This window comes from Rhinoderma darwinii, chromosome 6 (genome assembly GCF_050947455.1).
Source record: "Rhinoderma darwinii isolate aRhiDar2 chromosome 6, aRhiDar2.hap1, whole genome shotgun sequence".
NCBI classification, from domain to species: domain Eukaryota; kingdom Metazoa; phylum Chordata; class Amphibia; order Anura; family Rhinodermatidae; genus Rhinoderma; species Rhinoderma darwinii.
In genome coordinates, this window is record NC_134692.1 from 22,916,581 (window position 1) to 22,938,145 (window position 21,565).

At 41.7% G+C, this 21,565-nt stretch overlaps 1 long non-coding RNA gene across 1 annotated transcript; it reads right to left on the reverse strand.

Annotated features, from left to right (window-relative positions):
• Nucleotides 1-3,888: 3,888 nt before the first annotated feature.
• Nucleotides 3,889-21,329, reverse strand: LOC142656204 (uncharacterized). Its single transcript, XR_012849621.1, has 4 exons — nucleotides 21,247-21,329; nucleotides 15,398-15,505; nucleotides 4,795-4,944; nucleotides 3,889-4,129 (listed from the first exon to the last, which is right to left on the reverse strand). It is a non-coding gene; the product is annotated as an uncharacterized LOC142656204 (long non-coding RNA).
• Nucleotides 21,330-21,565: the final 236 nt, after the last annotated feature.

Consider the following 21,565-nt stretch of genomic DNA (forward strand, 5'->3'; position numbering starts at 1 on the left):
GCTCCCGTCATTACGGGAGCCCCATTGACTTCCTCAGTCTGGCTGTAGACCTAGAAATACATAGGTCCAGCCAGAATGAAGAAATGTCATGGTAGTAAAACGAATACGCTCCGCAGCACACATAAGATCTGCGGACTTCATTGCGGAATTTTGACTCTCCATTGAAGTCAATGGAGAAATTCCGCCATGAGTCCGCCACTGCTCCGCAACAGACAGAGCATGCTGCGGACACCAAATTCCGCTCCGCAGCCTATGCTCCGCAGCGGAATTTTACGCCTAGTCTAAACGAACACTGCTAAATTAAAGTGTAAGTCAATGGACAAACGGCACCGCTGCGGATTAACGCTGCGGAGTGTCCGCAGCGGAATTTCAGTGAAATTCCGCCACGTGTGAACCCGCCCTAAGCCTTATCTGTTTTTTGATGTTTAAGGCCAAATGCACACAATGCATATTACGTGTGGATTAGCAGCGTAATACAGAACCAGCAAAGTCCATGAGATTTCAAGTGATCTCATCTACATGTTTCCGAATGTAAATTGTCCTGCAGTGCATATTTTAATGTCTGCAGCATGTGAAATTATCTTGCATTTCCATTATACATTGTATCTGACAAGTTTAAAAAAAAAAAAACACAAACCAAAATTCACACAAAAAAAACGCAACAAAAAACCCCCAGATTTTACCTGCAGAATTACTGAGGTTTTAATCCAGATTTTCTGCACCAAATTCCACAACTTGTACATGTAGCCTACAGAATGGTTCCAAAGGACGAGTGGGTGTCCCAGGAATGATTAAAGCGTAGCTAAACTTTCGCAAAAAAAATAGTTTAAACTGCTATTATGTCCCTCTATGTCAGACATGGGCAAACTACGGCCCGCATGTCTATCTATCTATCTATCTATCTATCTATCTGCCACATACGGCCCGTTAGGCTTTTTAATCCGGCCCGCCGAACTTGTCCAAATCATAGTAAAAACCTCCTTTTTTTTCCCCTTTCCCTGCAATGCCCACGTTTTCCCAATAGATGGCGCACTCAAAACACATTGACCGTTGTTAACGCCGAAGGACGGATATATCCGTCCTCAGCAGCTGCTAGTTCGCGCAGGAGGACGGATATATCCGTCCTGTGATGGCGCGGGTACTGCCAGTGTACCCACGCGATCAGCGGCAGGAGCACGGCTGTTATACACAGCCTGGCTCCTGCTGCAACTGCCGGAATCGAAGCGCGCTCCGATTCCGGCAGTTTAACCCATTAAATGCCGCTGTCAATAGTGACAGCGGCATCTAATGTGTTTGACAGAGGGAGGGAGCTCCCTCTGTCACCCGATCGGCGCCCCCGCAAACAAATCGCGGGTCGCCGTCGGGTTTCCATGACAGCCGGGGGTCTAACAAAGACCCCCAGGTCTGTCTTCCGCAACTGCCTGTTTGGCGATGCCGGAGGCATGACCTAACAGGTTGCCTGTCAGTTTTACACTGACAGGCAATAATGCTTTGGTATACTAAGTATACCAAAGCATTATATATGCGATCGGCACATCGCATAGTGAAGTCCCCTGGTGGGACTTAAAAAAAAAATGTCAATCAGTTAAATAAAGTTTGTTGAAAAAAAATAAAATAATTACAGTCAAAATCAAATAAAACTACTTTTTTTGCCCAAAAAGTGGTTTTATTCAGTAAAAGTGTCAAAACAAATAACACATACACATATATGGTATCCCCGCGATCATAACAACTTGACCAATAAAATGAACACATTAATTAAACCGCCGGATGAACGGCGTCCAAAAAACCCGCAAAAAACAACGGCAAAATTTTCTCTTTTCTCCCATTCCCCCCATAAAAAATAAAATAAAAGTTAATCTATAAGTCCTATGTACCCCAAAATAGTACTAATGAAAACTACGCATTGGCCCGCAAAAATCAAGCCCACATACGGTCACATCGACGGAAAAATAAAAAAATGACGGCTCTTGGAACGCGGCGATGCAAAAACAAGTAATTTTTTTCTAAAAGGGTTTTTATTGTGCAAACATAGGAAAACATATAAAACCTTTACATATTTGGTATCCCCGTAATCGTGCCGACCCGTAGAATAAAGGTAACATGTTATTCACGCTGCATAGTAAATGGCGTAAATTTATAACGTGAAAATTAATGCTGGAATAGCTGCTTATTTTCAATTCTCTCCTAAAATAAAGTTAATAAAAGTTAATCAATATATTGTAAGCATCTAAAAATGGTGCAATTACAAAATACAACTCGTCCCGCAAAAAACAAGCCCTTATACGGCTATGTCGACGTAATAAAAAAAAAGTTACGACTCTTGGAATGCGACCGTGAAAAAACAAAAAATAATCCTTGGTCATTAACGTGCAAAATGGCCGGGTCATTAAGGGGTTAATGTGGCACGTATTTCTCTTTATTTCACTTTAATTTTCACTTCGTTTCACGTCACCATTAAGCCCTTCGGTTTTCAAAGAGTACAATATCAGCCGTCACTTTGCCACGAAGCATGCAAACTATGCTAGCAAGCAGTCAACACAAGAACGGGCGGCTACTGCTCAGAGGTTGGCAGCTAATTTACAGAGTCAACAGAACTTTTTTCTTGATAAATCACAGTGCGTATGTTATTTTAATCTATTTACATTTCCTCCTCCCAGTATCTGCGAAATAGTATGTAAATGCCATATCTTGCATATTCCTTGAGACAAATTTATTAACTGATAAGGGCTATTTTTCACATTTGAAAGACAGTTAATAAATTGGGTTGTAGTGTTCTTACTGTGCTATGAGGTTTGCACACACTACATTTAATGCTTTAGTATATCCGGCCCAAACACTCCCTCCAAATGCTCCTGGCCCGGCCCCTCTGTCAAATTTTAGAACCCATTGTGGCCCGCGAGTCAAAAAGTTTGCCCACCCCTGCTCTATGTGAATACATTACTCCTAGCAATTTTTTTTCACTTCGAAGTACCTTTTTTGCAGCTCTTTTTCTTGTGAAACCGTCCACATCTATTTTCTCACACTTCCTGATTCTGGCTGGTTGCTAGGGGCGTGTCTAGGGGGGCGTGTCTTACTGTGTGTGATGTTACGATCTGTCTGTAGTGAACTCTGAGGTGATCATTACAATACTGTGAGCGTGCACTGAGCTATGCACAGCACAACACATTATATACAGAGATTTAAATCTCTGCACACTCCACAAGAAAGCAATCAGAGGTTTTCTTTACACTTTCCCTGGCAAGTGCAGGGAAGATAAGACAGGACGGCAGGGTCCTTGGAGGGAAGGGGGGACGGACGGAGCAGTCCTAGTCTTATCTGATGCTAATTAGCAGCTCAGATTACAGTGTCCTGAGACAGGGGGAGAATCACTGAGACCAGTGCACACAGTCTCTTCCATGAATTGTGTAGTGTATAGAGGCCGAGAGACCTGGCTCCACTTGGTGGAGTTCGCTGCATGTGGATTCATACAGCTTGTTTTGAGCTATTGAGAGTAGTATAAATTTGTATGCAGTGAGCTCCCCCTAGTGTTGGCTGCCGGTAAACAAAATTTTATCATATCACTTAAAGATGAATCAGATTTTACTTTGAGCCCTATAGCAGTGGCATGGTCTACCTATATGGTGGGTATGCCACTGATCTCCACCTACTTCATAATTGGATGCCCTGTCCTTACTAATTTACTGTGTGGAAATGTCACTGCCACAAAATCAACACACTTAGCTCCTCTGCTGTCATCTAGATTAGGCTATAGGGAGTACTATGCCCACCCAGGTCAAATATGGGGTCACACATAAATATATAAAAAAAAATCGAAGCATGCAGACCTATGTGCATTAGCATTTGTAATTTTATCCATTATTATTTGTTTTTCAAAAATGGTCTCAGACAGAAATTTATAATATATGATTCAAGTTACACAAATCAACTCCTTTAGTAGGAACTTTCACAGCCACAAATGGTCCATTGCCTTATGTAAATGTTATCGCTATGTACGGGTGATGAATTCCTAACTACAACAACCACATTCATATTTCACTGGAATACAAAGATCTTACAGAATTTCCTTTCCTTTCATCTTCTGCAGAAGTATTGTGTTGTGCTGTAGGTACAGGACCAGTGTACTCTGCTAAAAAAAAATCTTATTAAAGGCACAGCTAGGCAGAGTAGAGAAGAATATGACTTTCCAAAACTAGTCCTAGGCTATGTTCACAACTGCGTTCAATTTCTCTGTTGCCGTAAAATTTGATGAGAAAAATAGCGCTGCATACACTGTGGGGGAACCTGGGTCTTATCGAAATTCAAAATGAGTTTTGCCGGGGATAGATAGATAGATAGATAGATAGATAGATAGATAGATAGATAGACAGACAGACAGACAGACAGACAGACAGACAGACAGACAGACAGACAGACAGACAGACAGACAGACAGACAGACAGACAGATAGATAGATAGATAGATAGATAGATAGATAATGACATAGATACATAGTTCTACACAAGCTCTACAAACGTTTTCTATCTCTCTGTTTATTTGGTTACCAGTAGCGATGAGCGAATTACCCAAAATTTGTTTCGGTGCCAATTCTATCGAATCGTCTGCCTAATTTGATTCGGTCTAAATAAATTTGCCGCCAATCACAAGTGCCCCAATTTCCTTGCCTGACTCTCTGATCTATTCTAGGACTATATCCTAGTTGGATACAGTCCTAGAAGACATAAGAGCATTAACCAGGGCAATCAAGGCACTTGCGATACCATCCCTAATATTAAAATAAAATACAATACTCACCTCCCCTGATCTCCTGTAGCGACTTGTTCCTGCCGACATCCTGAGATGATGTCGTTTTGTCCCATGTGAGCGCTGCTGCGACGCATCCCTGGCGGCCTCCTGAGATTCTGTCGCTTTGAATCGATTCGCTCATCTCTAGTTACCTGTGCTCTGCGAAGGAATGGTAAAAAACATCCAAAATAACTGTTGCAAATTGAATAAGTAAAGTATGTGGGTGCAGAACAGATGCCTTGATGGACGTGCATCGTTGTATGAAGTAGAGTGCAGTGGCGGAGGAATTCATGTACCGTGAGATATGAAATGAGTGGTGAATACCTGTTAATTGTAATAACACCCGAGATATTTTGGTTTGCATCTGGAATGTGTATTTGTTTACAGCGTAGCTTCGTATTTCACCTTGCCTTTTATTAGTTTACTAATTGCCGCTGATTATCATGATTTGATGCATTTTGTTTTAGAGGCAAAACAAATAATTAAGTGATCAAAAGGTGAATCTCAATGGAAATTTTACAATCTTGCGTTCTTCAGCACTAAGCATTCATCAATACAAGGTAAGGCCGGGGCAGGAGATGGACTAGGGGATTCCATCAACTATTCCAGAAAGACCATGCCTCATGAGTATCATCCCAGAGAGCCCAGAATTCAGTAACCACAAGAGCTTTCATTCTGGTAAAATCCAATGGATATCTATACAAAAATGCATTGCGCCAACCACATTGAATGAGCCACGACCCTACGTTATTTACATCAGAAATGGGCAACCCACTACATCATAGGGACGGTCCTTGACTACATTTGAGGACTGCACATTACACAGATTACATTAAATGTCGTAGCTCCATGCCCCAAGAAAAAGTGCTCACCACCCGAGTCCTGCCCCCTATTGCTGAGTCTTGACGTTTGCAGAACAAAAAATGCAATGTGTGATGATGCCCCCTGCTGGCCACAATAATTATGTCTCCACTAAAGTTCCACTTAATCGTGCTGCAATTCAATAGTCCATGATTATTTTTAGCCATTGTTTGACCTTGGGCGAAAGTAAGTCCTCTTCAAGTTCATTGTTTTATTTACCTTCCCCATATTATACAGATTTTATAGTGCGGTGTAATAATACCGCATTGTGTTACTGGGGTTCACAGCAGGACTGCAGATACACCTACTTAGCTACTTATCATCATGCACAGTAGAAACATATTTATATCCAGAAGCAGATGCTCTAAAAGCGTAGAAAGGTTAAATAAATCTACGCGGACATGACATCATCTTGCTACCGGTTGATGCTGGGCATTCCCTATTTTTTGCCTTATTGACATATTCAATTAGTTAGAAACACCTAAGTCCATCTCTATCACTCCATGGCATGAGGATAGTAGGAGTACCCCCTAGAAACATGGAGTGTACCCCCTGGGATACACTTACTACAGGAGCAGAACCTAATCTCTATACCACCCCAGACCTTCAGGGTGCCACACGCCGAACATTTACGGTACTGGGAGTCTGCTGTTAAGGACCAGCACCTTATATGTGCAGTATAGTGATGACACGGGCAACGCTTCTGTGCCCATGCCATCACCTGCAGGAGAACGGCTGTGATTGACCGCCCTAGAGCACCACAGATATTACTGTTGACACCATACACAGATATTAGGTATTAACCTTTAAACTATTCTCAAGCTCTGTGGAGGCCCCTGGGTAAAGGCCCTTTTACATCAGCCAATTATCGGGCAAACGAGCGTTCACAGATAATTGCCCTGTGTAAACAGGGCAACGATCAGCCGATGAATGAGAAAATGCTCGTTCATCTACTGATTGTATTGTTTTAATTGCCGAAACTATTATCGTTGCCGGCAGAACATCTTGGTTTGTAAACAGGGAGACGCGCTGCCGACATGATAGAAATGTATGGGGACGAGCGATCGGAGGAACGAGTGCTTATACCCATACTAGCTCCTTGTGAAAGACGCAAACGAGCGCCGAACAAAGAGCTGTCTCGTTGATCGGCGCTCGTTCAAACGGACCACGTCGTCTCGTTTGGAAGTTGGGGAAATTAATAGTAATACTGCCAGAATACTTCCCTAATAACAGTGCCATATAGTGCCAAATAACTGTACCATATAGTACCCACATAATACTGCCATCAAGTTCCTAGTATAAATAAGATATAATATAATAACATATAAATAATAACAGTATACAGTTTATGTATAATATGTGTGTGCGTCCTAGAGAAAGGCAATTTCCTACAACCAGCTAGCACATATCCAGCCCTCGATCGTCAGCGGTTTATAACCTTTTACAGACGATTCAAAAATGACTTGATAAACAAACTTTCCATTTAGCTGCGAATATTTATAATGCATTGTTCCTGCTTTTACCGAAGATTGTAAACTTATGATGTCATAGCAACTGCTCATGAAAATTGCATAACCCTGCATTTGTATGACACTATCATATGCCATTGTTGCACCATTCCCACTGTTTCTATTCCCATCTGTATATCATCAACACTGTTATCAATTTGTAATGAAGTCATTGTTTGTGTATTGTTCTGTTTTTCCAGTTGTTGTTGTTTGTTTTTGGACTTTTGCTCAGTTTTTATTTGTTTTTGTCTTGAGTTTATTCCTCCCACTGAATGATGTTTGACTAATAGATTAAGAATTTATCATGGTTAATTGGGATGCGTAAGAATTATTCAAAAAGTCAAAGTGTCATAGAGGATTAGTCTTCGAGCTGTGAGTTACTTGTCACGCAGTAGATACTCTGCAGAATCTTATCAGGGGATTGACAGCAACTTAACGCTCCAGTTTGGGAAGTATTTCACACTAATCCAGATGTTTTGTCACGCTCACTAACTCAAGGACCCTTCAGAACTAACTGGAAAATGATTACATTCTTTTATTTGTCAACCTGATGAGTTGATAAAAATGAATGCCAAAAGATCCAGTATGTATGAAACACTCATCACAAAAGACCTGTTATATTTTTATAAGACCTCCAAACTATAGTATAAATGTACTGTATTTTTCGGACTATAAGATGCAGTTTTTAGCAAGAATAAATCTTGCTAAAAAGTCCCAGTCCCAGCGTTCCCGACCCATGATGTGCTGGCACTACATGGTTCGGGCTCACACGCTAAGCCCGCTCCATACACTGCAGATGTCAGCTGTGTTTTACTTGGTTCCGCTGTCTACCGGCAATTTCTGGTTAGCTGGTCGGGAGTTACAGAAACAGCCGAGTGCTCACTGAGCTATGCTGTTTCCGTGTCTCCCGTAGAAGTGAATGGGAGTCAGCACTGCGAGCACTAGGCTATTTCCGTAACTCGGTAGCCACGAAAACAGTGTACATGGTCGGGTTACGGAAATAGCATAACTCGCTAAGCTATGCTGCTTCTGTAACTGCCATTCACTACTAGGAGTTACGGAAACAGTGTAGCTCAGCGAATTATGCTGTTTCCGTAACTCATCCATGTATTGCAGTGTATTCTACCAGCAATCGAATGATTGCTGGTTCAAGTCCCCTAGGGGAACGAATAAAATGTGTAAAAAAAACAGATACATTTTCAGGAGTGTAAAAGAAGTGTAAATAAAATATTAAAAGTTAAAAAAAAACAACCTTTTCTTATTTTTCCCCACACACAATGTAAAAAATCTAAAAATTAAAAAAAAATTATATCGCTGCGACCGTAAAAGTCCAAACTATTACAATATAACAGTATTTGACTCGCATGGTGAACGGCGTAAAAAAAAGAAATAATTAAAACCCCAGAATCATTGTTATTTGGTCACCTTAGTGCTAAAAAAAATTAAGTAAAAAGTGATAAAAAAATCGTCTGTACCAAAAAATGGTGCCAATAAAAATTACAGCTCGTCCTGCGAAAAATACGGTAAGTCACGGGCCAAGAGCACGTTAGATCTTCGTAGGACACTATATTTTATCTATTTTGTTCATGTTGGATCTATAACAATCTTCAAACCTAAGGCTGGGTTCACACACCCTATTTACGGACGTAATACGGGCGTTTTAGACTCGAATTACGGCCGAAAATGCGGCTCCAAAGCTGTCAAAAGGCGGTGCGTAAAAAAGACGCCCGCGTCAAAGAAGTGCATGTCACTTCTTCAGACGTAAATGGAGCCGTTTTCCATTGATTCCATGGAAAAACAGCTCCAATTATGTCCGTAATGGACGCAGCGAAAAACGACCGCACATGCCATTACGTCTGAAATTACAGAGCTGTTTTATCCTGAAAACAGCACCGTAATTTCAGCTGTAACGGAGGCTGCCGTGTGAACATACCCTAACTTTGAATTCTCCAGTGGAGATGAGCGAATTTCCCAAAATTTGTTTTGGGCCATATCTTGGGCAGTATAGATTTTTTTTTTGTGTTTTTTTTTTTTGGAGTGTTTTTTTTTGTTTTTTTAGGGGGGTTTGTTGTTTGTTTGGTGTTTTTAGACAGACAGACAGACACAGACAGACAGACACAGACAGACAGACAGACAGACAGAGACAGAGACAGAGACAGACAGACAGACAGACAGACAGACAGACAGACAGACAGATAGATATGAGAGAGAGAGAGAGAGAGATAGATATGAGAGAGATAGATAGATAGATAGATAGATAGATAGATAGATAGATAGATAGATAGATAGAACATTCATTTGTATAGGTCTGTGATAAGCAGGATCTGTCACAGACAGACAGTTGTCTCAAAGGATCTGACCTTTTTCAGTAAACAGCGCCACTCTTGCCTATAGACTGTGTTTGGTATTGCAGCTCAGTTCCAATCACTTGCATGGGGATAAGCCGCAATAAAAGTCACAGTCCATGGAATATGGGGGGATCTGATTGTTGTAAAGAACGGTGGCTGAACATGCACGCTACTGCTCCTCCATAAACTCTATGAGCATGCTCGCTACCTATGTATATTCTCTGGTTTAATTTAGACATTGTACTTTTGACTTAGATTGCAAGCTCTTATGGACAGGGTCCTCTCTCCTTATGATTTGCTTTCGTTATTTCTCATTATATTTGTTTACTGATTCCATTGATTGTTAAAGCACTGCAGAATATGTTGGTGCTGTATAAAGGTTATTATTATTTTCATCCTAATTGACCATGCAACGAGTAATTTCAGAAATCCTAAATTACTATTAAATGGAAGAAATTATAAAATCTTATAAAAAAATGTAGGCATGACAATGGAATCGCAGCAGGTCATCAGATGACTTACTGTGTAACTTTTCCTTTATAATATCAAGTAACAATGACATCCTGAAATGCATCAATAATCCTTCCATGACAAGGTGCCCTAATGTCACTCATGAGAGCGTCTAATATCAGTCACAGTAAATGACAACGACAGCATTATGTAAAAATTCAGACTTCTGCTGAGTAAGAGACAGTTATATACTTGCCGCGGTTCCTTATATTAATAGAATTATCTACAAGTGTTGTTAAAGGGGTTGTCCGAGATTTTTTTTTTAAGTACAGTTAGAAATACATTACACATATTAAAAATTGCATAATATACTTACCTGTGCAATCCTGCTTCTGTTCTCCGCTCTGGCTGCTTCTTCCTTCTGGTCACTTGAGCTCTGACGTCACCTTTTCAGCCGCCTCCACTGTCGCGTCGTATCCCGATCACATGGTCTCGCACCAGCGAGACCTCGGATGGTACACGACACTTCACTTGTCACGTGGTGTAGATCGGCTTCTTCTGCTTCACATGCAGTAACGCGCATGCGCTGTCACTGCTGTTCTCGCAGTCCCTGCTGTTCTCGAGATAACAGCAGGGGCCGCGCATGCGCGTTACAACAGAACAAGCCGATACACACCACGTCACAAGTGACGTGTCGTGTACCCGGCAAGAATTCAAGATCAACAAAGCAGCAGAGCCGGAGCAGAGAGAGACGTCAACAATCAAGTTCCCGACTGCAGGATCTGGAAACAGGGCCACTTTGGAAAACGTAAGTATATTACAAATGTATTTATTTTTTTAACTTAAATGATTTAATGGCGTTATTAAAAATATTCTGTTATCTCGGACAACCCCTTTAAGATATTAACGTTTATAAAATATCAATTTCTGAGAATGGACGGAGTGGAAAGTATGCACCATGGCAGTCAGACATTGGCTTTTATAGTCTAACTTGCGCTAAAAGAGTTTGTCCTATCACAGTCAACCCCTACAATAGGAAAGTCGCAGCGATCAGTTGATCCTCATAGATCCGGTTCGTGGGAGTAGTTGCTGTAGACTGAATTCCTTGGAAATGTAGTATTACATGGCTATCATGTAATGTAAGGTCAGCCCAATTCCGCCAGAGTTAGAGCTGCTACTTGTTAGCTCATAGAAGGGTGTCCCTAATTGGGGATCTCCCTCCATGACATCCATGTACTTTAATGGGTCTTGGACAAACCCTTTAACAGATAAAGTTCAATGTTTTCAATTCTGTTTAGACCCTCTAAGGCTTCGTTCACATCTGCACTAGGGTCCCGTTCCGTCGGAGCTTTCCGTCGGAACGGCACCCTGACTGACACAAAAGGAAACAAAAGGTTTCCGTTTCCATCAGCATTCATTTCAATGGTGACGGATTCAGTGCCAATGGTTTCCGTTCGTCTCCGTTGTGCAAGGGTTCCGAAGTTTTGATGGAATCAATGGCGTAGTCGGCTCCGTTTGTGTCAGTCAGGGTCCCGTTCCGACGGAAAGCTCCGGAATGGGACCCTATCGCACATGTGAACGAAGCCTTAGCCAGTGTTTCTCAACTCCAGTCCCCAAGTACCCCCACGTCATGTTATCATGATTTATTTAGTATTTTACTGGTGAAAAAAATTATTGTCAGTGTATCAGGAATTGCTACAACTGAATATCCTCAGATAATCTAATACCTGTTAAGCAATGGAAGTAAAGGGCCTATTAAACCGGCCGATAAGCGGCCGATGCAGCGAGTGCCGATCAACGAGACATCGTTGATCGGCACTCATTTTCTCCTGTCACACTGAGCTATGGTTGGGGACGAGTGGTCGTTACTCCGATCGCTTGTCCCCATAGATTATTATCATGTCAGCAGCGCATCTCCCTTTTTACACATGTGCTGCCGACAACGATAATATTTTACTTTTTTAAAACGATACGACCAATTGTTGAGTGTAAAACCCCCTTTACACTTTAGACTGTTCAGATTAGCCTTAATGGGGTCCATTGGATTCTCCAGTTGACTGCGCTATTATTTTCATCATCAATAATGGACAGTCTGTTGCACTATTCTTGATGTCAATAATATCGGGACCCTGATGGCCCCAATGAAGTCTATCAGGATTTTTTGGTATCAGATCGAAGACTGCTCCAGCATAGCTGTTATGGCCCTGTTACAAACTTGTGCTATGAAGCTAGTGTGAGTAGAGCCTAAGGCCACTTTCAGACAGCCGCAACACCCGAACCTCCTGCAATTCACCAGAGACCCTGTGGTGATCTAAGTTTAGTTCGGATGAACCACAGAAAGCCAAGGATTTGTGGCCATAATACGGGTGCTAAGATACGGCCATCTGAAAGAGGTTTAAACTGCAAATAAACTTTGAAAAAACTTTTTACATTTCATAGTGACGTCAGCAGTTTTGATCAGTGATCAGTTGTGTCACTTCGTTTATGATCAGCTTTCCTTGGAAAGCCAAGCGAGCAGTGTACGGGCTAAATAGAAAGTCTGTACACCATTTGCTCGGCTTTCCGAGAAAAAACAATCAGAAACTAAGTGGAACAGTGCTCACCCGAGCGCTTCTGCCGCTTCAATTAACCAATCCGCTTAACCGGACCCCCACCGAACAAAACTTCTGACATGTCACTATGACCTGTCAAAGGTTTTATAAAAGTTTAGTTACAAGTTAAGGCTAATTTCGGGTGGCTGAATTATTGCTGCATTTTAACACGGCTGCCAGACCTGGACCACTCGTGGTTCTACTGGGTCAGACTTACATTATTACTGTTCTATGGTGACTAAGTTCTTGTGTTATGTTCGACTCAGTAAAACGAAAAGGGTTCAAATCTTCCGGCCGTAAAAAAGAAGATAAATACGGTGGTATTACAACTGTCTGATACTGACCCAAAGAAGCAGAACTGGAGTAATGACATGTAAGATGACTGGACCCTACAGAACTGGTCACTTGTTAAACACGGAGTGCCAAGGGCTGCTCTAAAGTTAGTCATAAGCATAACAATTTCTGAGCAGGCTTACAAATATATTCCACTATACTACAGAATGATCATACATTTGCCTGGGAAAATTGAAGTATACATGTTAAAAGGGTTGTAAAAGATTAGAAAAAAACTTTCTTTCACAAGGTGTTTTACGCGTGTCCATGGGTTGTCTGGTCCTGCAGCTCGGCCCCATCCAAGTGAAAGAAGCTGAACTGCAATATAAGACAGGCCATGGACATGTGTAAAGGAATGTGTGTAAGAGAGCAGCCATGTTTTTCTGACAAAGGAATCTCATTCAGCCAACCAGAACCTACTCTGTACTGATGAGGAGCAACAAATTCTGGTGCAGTTTTTCGTGCAAAATGTCCAATGCGGAAAACAACTTATACTCACCCCGTTCTCCAAAGTCATGGCGACACGTCCTTCTGTTGTCCGTGCAGTCCGGCCTCCTGGGATGACGCTGCAGCCCATGTGACCACTGCAGTCTGTGATTGGCTGCAGCAGTCACGTGGGATGAAACGTCACCCCAGGAGGCTTGCCTGGACAGACAACAGAAGTATTCGTCACTATGACAATGCCCAAGGGTAAGTATAAACATTTTCATTAATTTTAAAACGACAGCATATATATATTTATTTTTTTCTGAGGTTTTTTAATTTTTGCGGCGGTATCGCAGCTTTTCCGCCACAAAAATCGCAAACATTTGTTAGTTGTTACGGGTTTTATTTCCACATTGAATTCAATGGGGAAAACCCACGACTGAACAGCAGAGATTCCGAAGCATAAATTGACAAGCTGTAGATGGAATAACCCGACTGCAGGTCAATTTATGAATGGTTTTTCGACTGATTTTTTACGCAGCATGTGAATAAAATGTGTTCAAATCTCAGCCACTATGTTGCTACTGTCAAGGGAAAACAGCTCCTGATTTTTAGCCGTTTTTTAAGCAACTTGAGTTTTTTGCGGCGTTTTTTTACAGCCATTTTTGTGGCTGTTTTTTATTGAGTCAATTAAAAACGGCTCCAAAAACGGCACAAGAAGTGACATGCACTTCTTTTTACGAGGCGTTTTTTTATGCAGCCGTTTTTTAAAACGGCCGCGTAAAAACCGCCCCGTGGGAACAGAACGACGTTTTTCCCATTGAAATCGATGGGTAGATGTTTGGAGGCGTTCAGCCCCCGTATTTTTAGCCATTTTTCGGGCCGTTTACAGCCTGAAAAACGGCCGAAAATAGCCCATGTGAACATACCTGAAGACTTCTTACCCAAAGTCTTTCCTGCAAGGAAAAGCTGAACTTCAATAACTGAACTACCATAAACCTAAATGCTCCGCAGAACTACATTTTTTATCTAATTGGGGGGGGTTCTCTTTAAATAGTTTATTTTATATCACAATCAAATATCTATGTCAAATACTGTGATATACAGCATGTAGAACATATTATATGTGTAAAGCACCAGCATCAGAAATGGACAGCTTGTAACGTTCCTTTAAGAGACCTTCGCCAATAGTTTGTGTAAAAAAACGTCTTCATCTTTGAAAATGTCACCTATACCAGATGGTGTCAGTGTAAGGCTGGGTTCACACACACTATTTATGGACGTAATTCGGGCGTTTTAACCTCGAATTACGTCCGAAAATACGGCACCAAAGTGTCGGCAAACATCTGCCCATTCATTTGAATGGGCTTTACGATGTTCTGTGCCGACGGTCATTTTTTTTACGCGCCGCTGTCAAAAGACGGCGCGTAAAAAAGACGCCCGCGTCAAAGAAGTGCCTGTCACATCTTGAGACGTAATTGGAGCCGTTTTCCATTGACACAATGGAAAAACAGCTCCATTTACGTCCGTAATGGACGCAGCGAAAAAAGCCTGCACTTGCCATTACGTCCGAAATGCCGGAGCTGTTTTCTCCTGAAAACAGCACCGTAATTTCAGCCGTAACGGACGTGTACGTGTGAACATACCCTTAGGGTATGTTCACACGATAACTGCAATTACGTCTGAAAATATGGAGCTGTTTTCAAGGGAAAACAGCCCCTGATTTTCAGACGTTTTTTGAGCAACTCGCGTTTTTCTCGGCGTTTTTTACGTCCGTTTTTGCAGCTGTTTTCATTGGAGTCTATGAGAAAACGGCTCCAAAAATGTCCAAAGAAGCGTCCTGCACTTCTTTGACGAGGCAGTCATTTTACGTGTCGTCGTTTGACAGCTGTCAAACGACGACGCGTAAATTACAGGTCGTCGGCACAGTACGTTGGCAAACCCATTGAAATGAATGGGCAGATGTTTGCCGACGTATTGGAGCCCTATTTTCAGGGTTAAATCGAGGCATAATACGCCTCGTTTACACCTGAAAATAGGTTGTGTGAACCCAGCCTAAGTGGAGACCTCAGGATTATTTTTGTCACCTACGTACCTTGACCTTTTTGTCAGTAGACGCCTCTCCCGAGAACTGTTGCCTTTTTAAAGTTATAGATCTTTAGTACCATCATACGTATAACCTTAACCCTTAAAAAATATAGATCTGCAGAAAAAACAAAATGCAGGTGAAATTTACTTCTTTATATCTAATCAACAAGAGAAAAAAATGTTAAGCCAATCTCCAGGAACCTCCCTTATTGAGGCTTATTTGCCTTATTCTATACATAGCGGTTACCTATGTCTTCTCACTGGTGAATACAATTATTCTCTCCTTGATGCAGTGAAAATGAGCTCTGCATGCACTGATTTCCTATTAAGCGTGTGGTTCACATGTGCTTTTGCATAATGGCCAATCTGAACAAGCAGACCTGCAGTGTAAAGCAAGGGGGAAAGCAACAGCCTGGGTCTCCATTGAGACTACTCCAGATTGCCTTTACAATACGTTTAATAAATACCTAGTGAAGTATTAAAAAGCATTAATATGTAGGGGGGGTGGTAAGGCTTTGTTCACATCTGCATAATTGGGGTGCATTAGGTGTTTGTCACTTTGATAGGAAGAATTGCGCTACAGTACATGCAGGGCTGTTCGTCCCGTCAAATCTGACAGAAGATGAGATGGAGGCTCCGAACACTGCCTTACAAGATTTAATTGAGAAAGGATGAATTTAACTAAACTTTAAAAAAAAAAACTTTTGACATATCATAGTGACATGTCAGAAGTTTTGATCGGTGGGGGTCCGAGCACTGAGACCCCCACCAAACGCTTAAACAAAGCGGCAGAAGCTTAGTTTCTGATCACCTTTCCTCAGAAAGTCAAGCGAGTGGTGTACGGGCTCACAGATTTTCTATTGAGCTCGTACACCGCTTCGACTTAGAGAAAAGCTGATCAGACACAAGGCGGCACAGCGCTCGCTCGGGGGATTCTGCCTCTTTGTTTTATGATCGGTGGAGGTGTCAATGCTCGGACCCCCACCGATCAAAACTTCTGACTTGTCACTATGACATGTCAAATGTTTTTTTTAAAGTTTAGTTACCCTTTCAACTATATTTTTTGTAAGATTAGGAGGCAAGAAGTTCTCAAAGGAAGTTACCACTTATGTAATATAAACCATCAAAGCAAGCTATGTGCAGACAATGAACAAACAATGAATTCTGGGAAATTTCAGCTCTGAAGTCTGAAGAATTGTGAATGCACCTCCTTTTCTTTCCCAAATTGTGCCATAAGATAGGTTTGCCATAAAAGGGAATGGAAAAGTTTGGTACCATTCCTTGTATTAGCCATATTGGTCGTCACTAAAAAATAGATGATTACTCAAGAAATTATATTTCTGGGTGTTTTTATGTTTTGGGTGAGTGTCCACCTTCATTTTTTTTCCTTTTTTTGGTCCAAAATTCGGTGCTGACTAATATCTTAATATATCTTTATACTAGTTGCAGCTCCAAATCACGGACATAGATTCAAAATATAACATTCTAGATGTCTGCAGCTGCCACTAGGGGGAGCTCTTTATATAAACAGTAGGCTCCTAAGCTCCCTCTAGTGGTTGCTGCTGGCAGCATGCTTCACGTCTTTAAAATATGTCAATGGAAGGGAATTGGTGCTCTTTATCAGAACAAACAAAGTTCCAATCACTATAAAGATATATAAAGAAATTAATCACCAGAAACTTTAGATATTTTTTTTTTTAATTTGCCCATGGCTTATAAGTTATATTCTTAATTGAAAATGTGTTCGGTATTAGTATACCTAATAATTCTGATCGTGTACAATATTTATTGTGAAGCATCAACACAATACGAATACCACATTCTATTATATATAATGTCTGCAAGCTAGAGAAATGGAAACAGTCCATTAGTGTCACATGAAACAAATCATAATGATAGGATATAAAATTATAGAGAGTAAAGAATATAACTTCTGTGAATTATTGCATTTTATGCTGCCAATCATCAGTTTGCTGTATACGGAGACTTCAGTCTCATAAACAATGTTACTTAATTGTCAGTTTTATGCCTGGTATATTAATGGTGAATTACAAGAAAGCAATAGCGCTAATACAAGTACTATTTTATTAAAGGCAGTAACAAACATAAGGGTATGTTCACACGAGGGCGTCCGTTACGGCTGAAATTACGGGGATGTTTCAGCCTGAAAACATCCCCGTAATTTCAGCCGTAACGGCATGTGCAGGCGCTTGAACGCCGCGTCCATTACGGCCGTAATTAGCGCTGCTATTCATTGGAGTCAATGAATAACGGCTCCAATTACGGCCAAAGAAGTGACAGGTCACTTCTTTGACGCGGGCGTCTATTTACGTGCCGTCATTTGACAGCGGCGCGTAAATATACGCCTCGTATGAACAGACAAACGTCTGCCCATTGCTTTCAATGGGCAGATGTTTGTCAGCGCTATTGAGGCGCTATTTTCAGACGTAATTCGGGGCAAAAACGCCCGAATTACGTCCGTAAATAGGCCGTGTGAACATACCCTTAGGGTATGTGCACACGTAGTGACCAAAAACTTCTGAAAATCCAGAGCTGTTTTCAAGGGAAAACAGACCCTGCTTTTCAGACGTTTTTTGACCAACTCGCATTTTTCGTGGCGTTTATCGCGCCGTTTTCGCGGCGTTTTTTACGTCCGTTTTTGGAGCTGTTTTCATTGGAGTCTATGAGAAAACAGCTCCAAAAACGTCCAAAGAAGTGTCCTGCACTTCTTTTGACAAGGCTGTATTTTTACGCGTCGTCGTTTGACAGCTGTCAAACGACGACGCGTAAATAACAGGTCGTCTGCACAGTACGTCGGCAAACCCATTCAAATGAATGGGCAGATGTTTGCCGACGTATTGTAGCCCTATTTTCAGACGTAAAACGAGGCATAATACGCCTCGTTTACGTCTGAAAATAGGTCGTGTGAACCCAGCCTAAGGTCTCAGAATACTAATATATATAGATAGTTAGATATGAGAAATATATATATAGACAGACAGACAGACAGACAGACAGACAGACAGACAGACAGACAGACAGACAGACAGACAGACAGATAGATAGATAGATAGATAGATAGATAGATAGATAGATAGATAGATGATAGATATATGAGAGATAGATAGATAGATAGATAGATAGATAGATAGATAGATAGATAGATAGATAGATAGATAGATAGATAGATAGATAGATAGATGATAGATATATGAGAGATATGATAGATAGATAGATAGATAGATATTTTTTTAATTTTTTTATGCCTAAAGTGTCATCTTATCTGACATCTGACAGCAGCTTGTAGTTCCCTTTTCCCTGCCTGCAGGCTCTCAGTTAGGGTATGTTCACACAGACTGTTTTCAGGCTGTAAACACCCGAAAAACGGCCGAAAAATCGGAAGCAGAACGCCTCCAAGCATCTGCCCATTCAAATCAATGGGAAAAACGGACTCTGTTCCGATGGGCCATTTTTTTATGCGGCCGTTTTGAAAAACGGCCGCGTAAAAAAATGGCCGCGAAAAATAGGACTTTTTGGGACATTTTTGGAACTGTTTTTCATAGACTCTATTGAAAAAAAGGCGTAAAAAAAAAATGCAGCGAAAAACGGCGCGAAAATGCAGCGAAAATCGCGAGTGGCTTAAAAAACGTCTGAAAATCAGGTGCTGTTTTCCCTTGATGTTCATAAACCTCCTCAATTCCTAAAAAAAATCATGAAGAGTAATATAGTAAATAAATGACAGGAATAAGGGGAGGAGGGAGATGGAGCTGCAGTTGCTGTAAGGCTTCATTCACATCTGCGTTGGGGTCCCGTTCTGACGTTCCGTCGGAGCTTTACGTCAGAACGGGACCCTGAACAGACACAGACGGAAACCAGAGGTTTCTGTTTCCATCACCATTTCAATGGTGACGGATCCAGTGCCCATGGTTTCCATTTGTGTCTGTTGTGCACCTTACCCGTCGTTTTGCCAGAAGCAATAGCGTAGTTATGCTCTTAATCACTGTCCGCGATTACGGGCATGGATGGCAGCCGTGGACAGCCACACGTATTTTCGGCCCATTCTCAAATACAAAGTATGGGAGCACGGTCCATAAAAAGCAAAAGATAGGACATGTCCTATCTTTTGCGGAGGCTTTCTACGGCCCGGACACCTTCCCGTAAATATACGGGAAGGTGTCCGTGGTCAAAATAAATAAATGGGTCCTTAATTGCTGACCGTAATTACGGTCAGCAATTACGGGTGAAATCTACGGTCGTGTGCATGGGGCCTTAGAGACGTTAGAAGCACGGGTTGAAGTGAGAGCTGTAAATATATTCAGCTCTCACTTCAAACTGCTCTAGTTCTGGCTAAATCATAGCTGGAACTTTCATCCAATCTGAATTACAGCTGATAGCAGCAGGGACGTATCAGATACATCCTTGGCTATTAAAGTGCCTTCCTGCCCGGATGTATGAGATACGTCATTAGCAGGGAAAGGGTTAATAGACCGAAGGAATCTTTTAATTTTTTTTTAAAGATAACAGCGGGCCCTTACTTAGTGAGCCCCGATGACAAACCATTTACCTTTTGTAATCCACGAATGAGCTAGGTCCAGAGGGGGAGCTGCTCTTACTTAGTAGCTCTCCTCTCTGACCTCCTAGGGCATATGGCCAGGGGTAGCAGAGGTAGTCATAGTGAGACAACCCCTTTAAAAAAGTACTTTTGCTATAATTTATGGTTATTTTATATTAGTGGTACATCTGAATACAATAAACGTTTTAAGACTGCATGTTATGAGAGGAGGAGGGGAGACGTCTGATTAGCTGAGGTGCGTGTCAGCAGAAGGAAGGGGCTGTCCACTAAGAAATGGCGCAAGAAAAAGTTAAATATTTACAGTCGCCATGAAAAGGGACAGAAAAATATGCCGTTTAGACATAACATTTCTGGCTGCACTACATGTAATATTATATACTTACTACTGCCGGGATTGGATATTTTTTTTGTAACGACAGGTACGCTGTAATACATAGTTGACAATGCTTTTCAATACAGGAAATTCTGCAAAAAATGTGTTTGTTTTTGTATGTGTAATGCACTAACAGTATGGGTGCAAACAATGGTGTCCCTGGGATCCACTACACACTCTAAGTAAGGCTTCATTCACACGAGTGTAAAAAGCGTGTAAATCTGTGCATGTGCGTTGCGTTTTGCATCAGTGTGCTTTGCGAGTGGCATGCGTTTTGCGCGCATTTGCAAGTACTTGTGCGTCCGTGTGCTGTCCGTGGTTTTCACGCACCCATAGACGGGCGACTAGGTGCGCAAAAACGCACCAATATAGGACATGCAGTGAGCTTCACGCAACGGACACTCGCTTTGTGAAAACGTACACACGTCTGAATAGCCCCATTGAAATCAATGGGGCCGTGTGCTGCGCGTCGTTTCAGACTCTCGTCTCAATGAGCCCTAGGAGAATCCACGACAACCCTTCCTGCTCTCTGTTTAGACACAAGATGTGTTTCGTCTGAATCATCGTCATAGCGGTTTTCTCAACTTTGTCTTGTAGTTGAATGAAGTCACCTCTCACCCCGGCCAATACATCGACAGGTAAAATAACACGACAGTTAACTTATCCGGCGCTTCTTCTATAAACTTCTTGAGTCATTGCATTAGTTTACTGTACAGCTCAATTTGGGGTTTCTATAGCAACGTTCAGACAGCCTGTGTCTTACATTTATCTCCTTTCCTGAAGAGAAAATGCCCAAGTAGGGACGATCTCTTATCTGATTCCCTTAACACAGCGTCCTCTGCTTCACCTGGTAGGCAAAACACATCTACCCTGGAGACGAGGCGGCAAACAATTTGAGATGAATAATTACCTCGGCGAGTCTAAAGCCACAACAGCCCCCGAGCTGCTAAAAAACTGCAAGAGAAAGTCATTTTTCCTGGTCTTAAGTTGTATATGGAAATTAAGCCTTTTGCGCCACCTTGAGGACAATCAAGGTAATGTTCTTTTTTCCCCCATATGTGTATACACTCAGTGAATACACCTTTTGGATGTGTTCACACAGGGCGGATACGCTGTGGAAAAACACACAGCCTATCCGCCCTGGGCGCCGCAGGGAACTCCAGATAAAAAACCGCACCAAATTGTGATGCGGTTTTTTCGGCCGAAATATCCACAGCGGAAAACAGCTT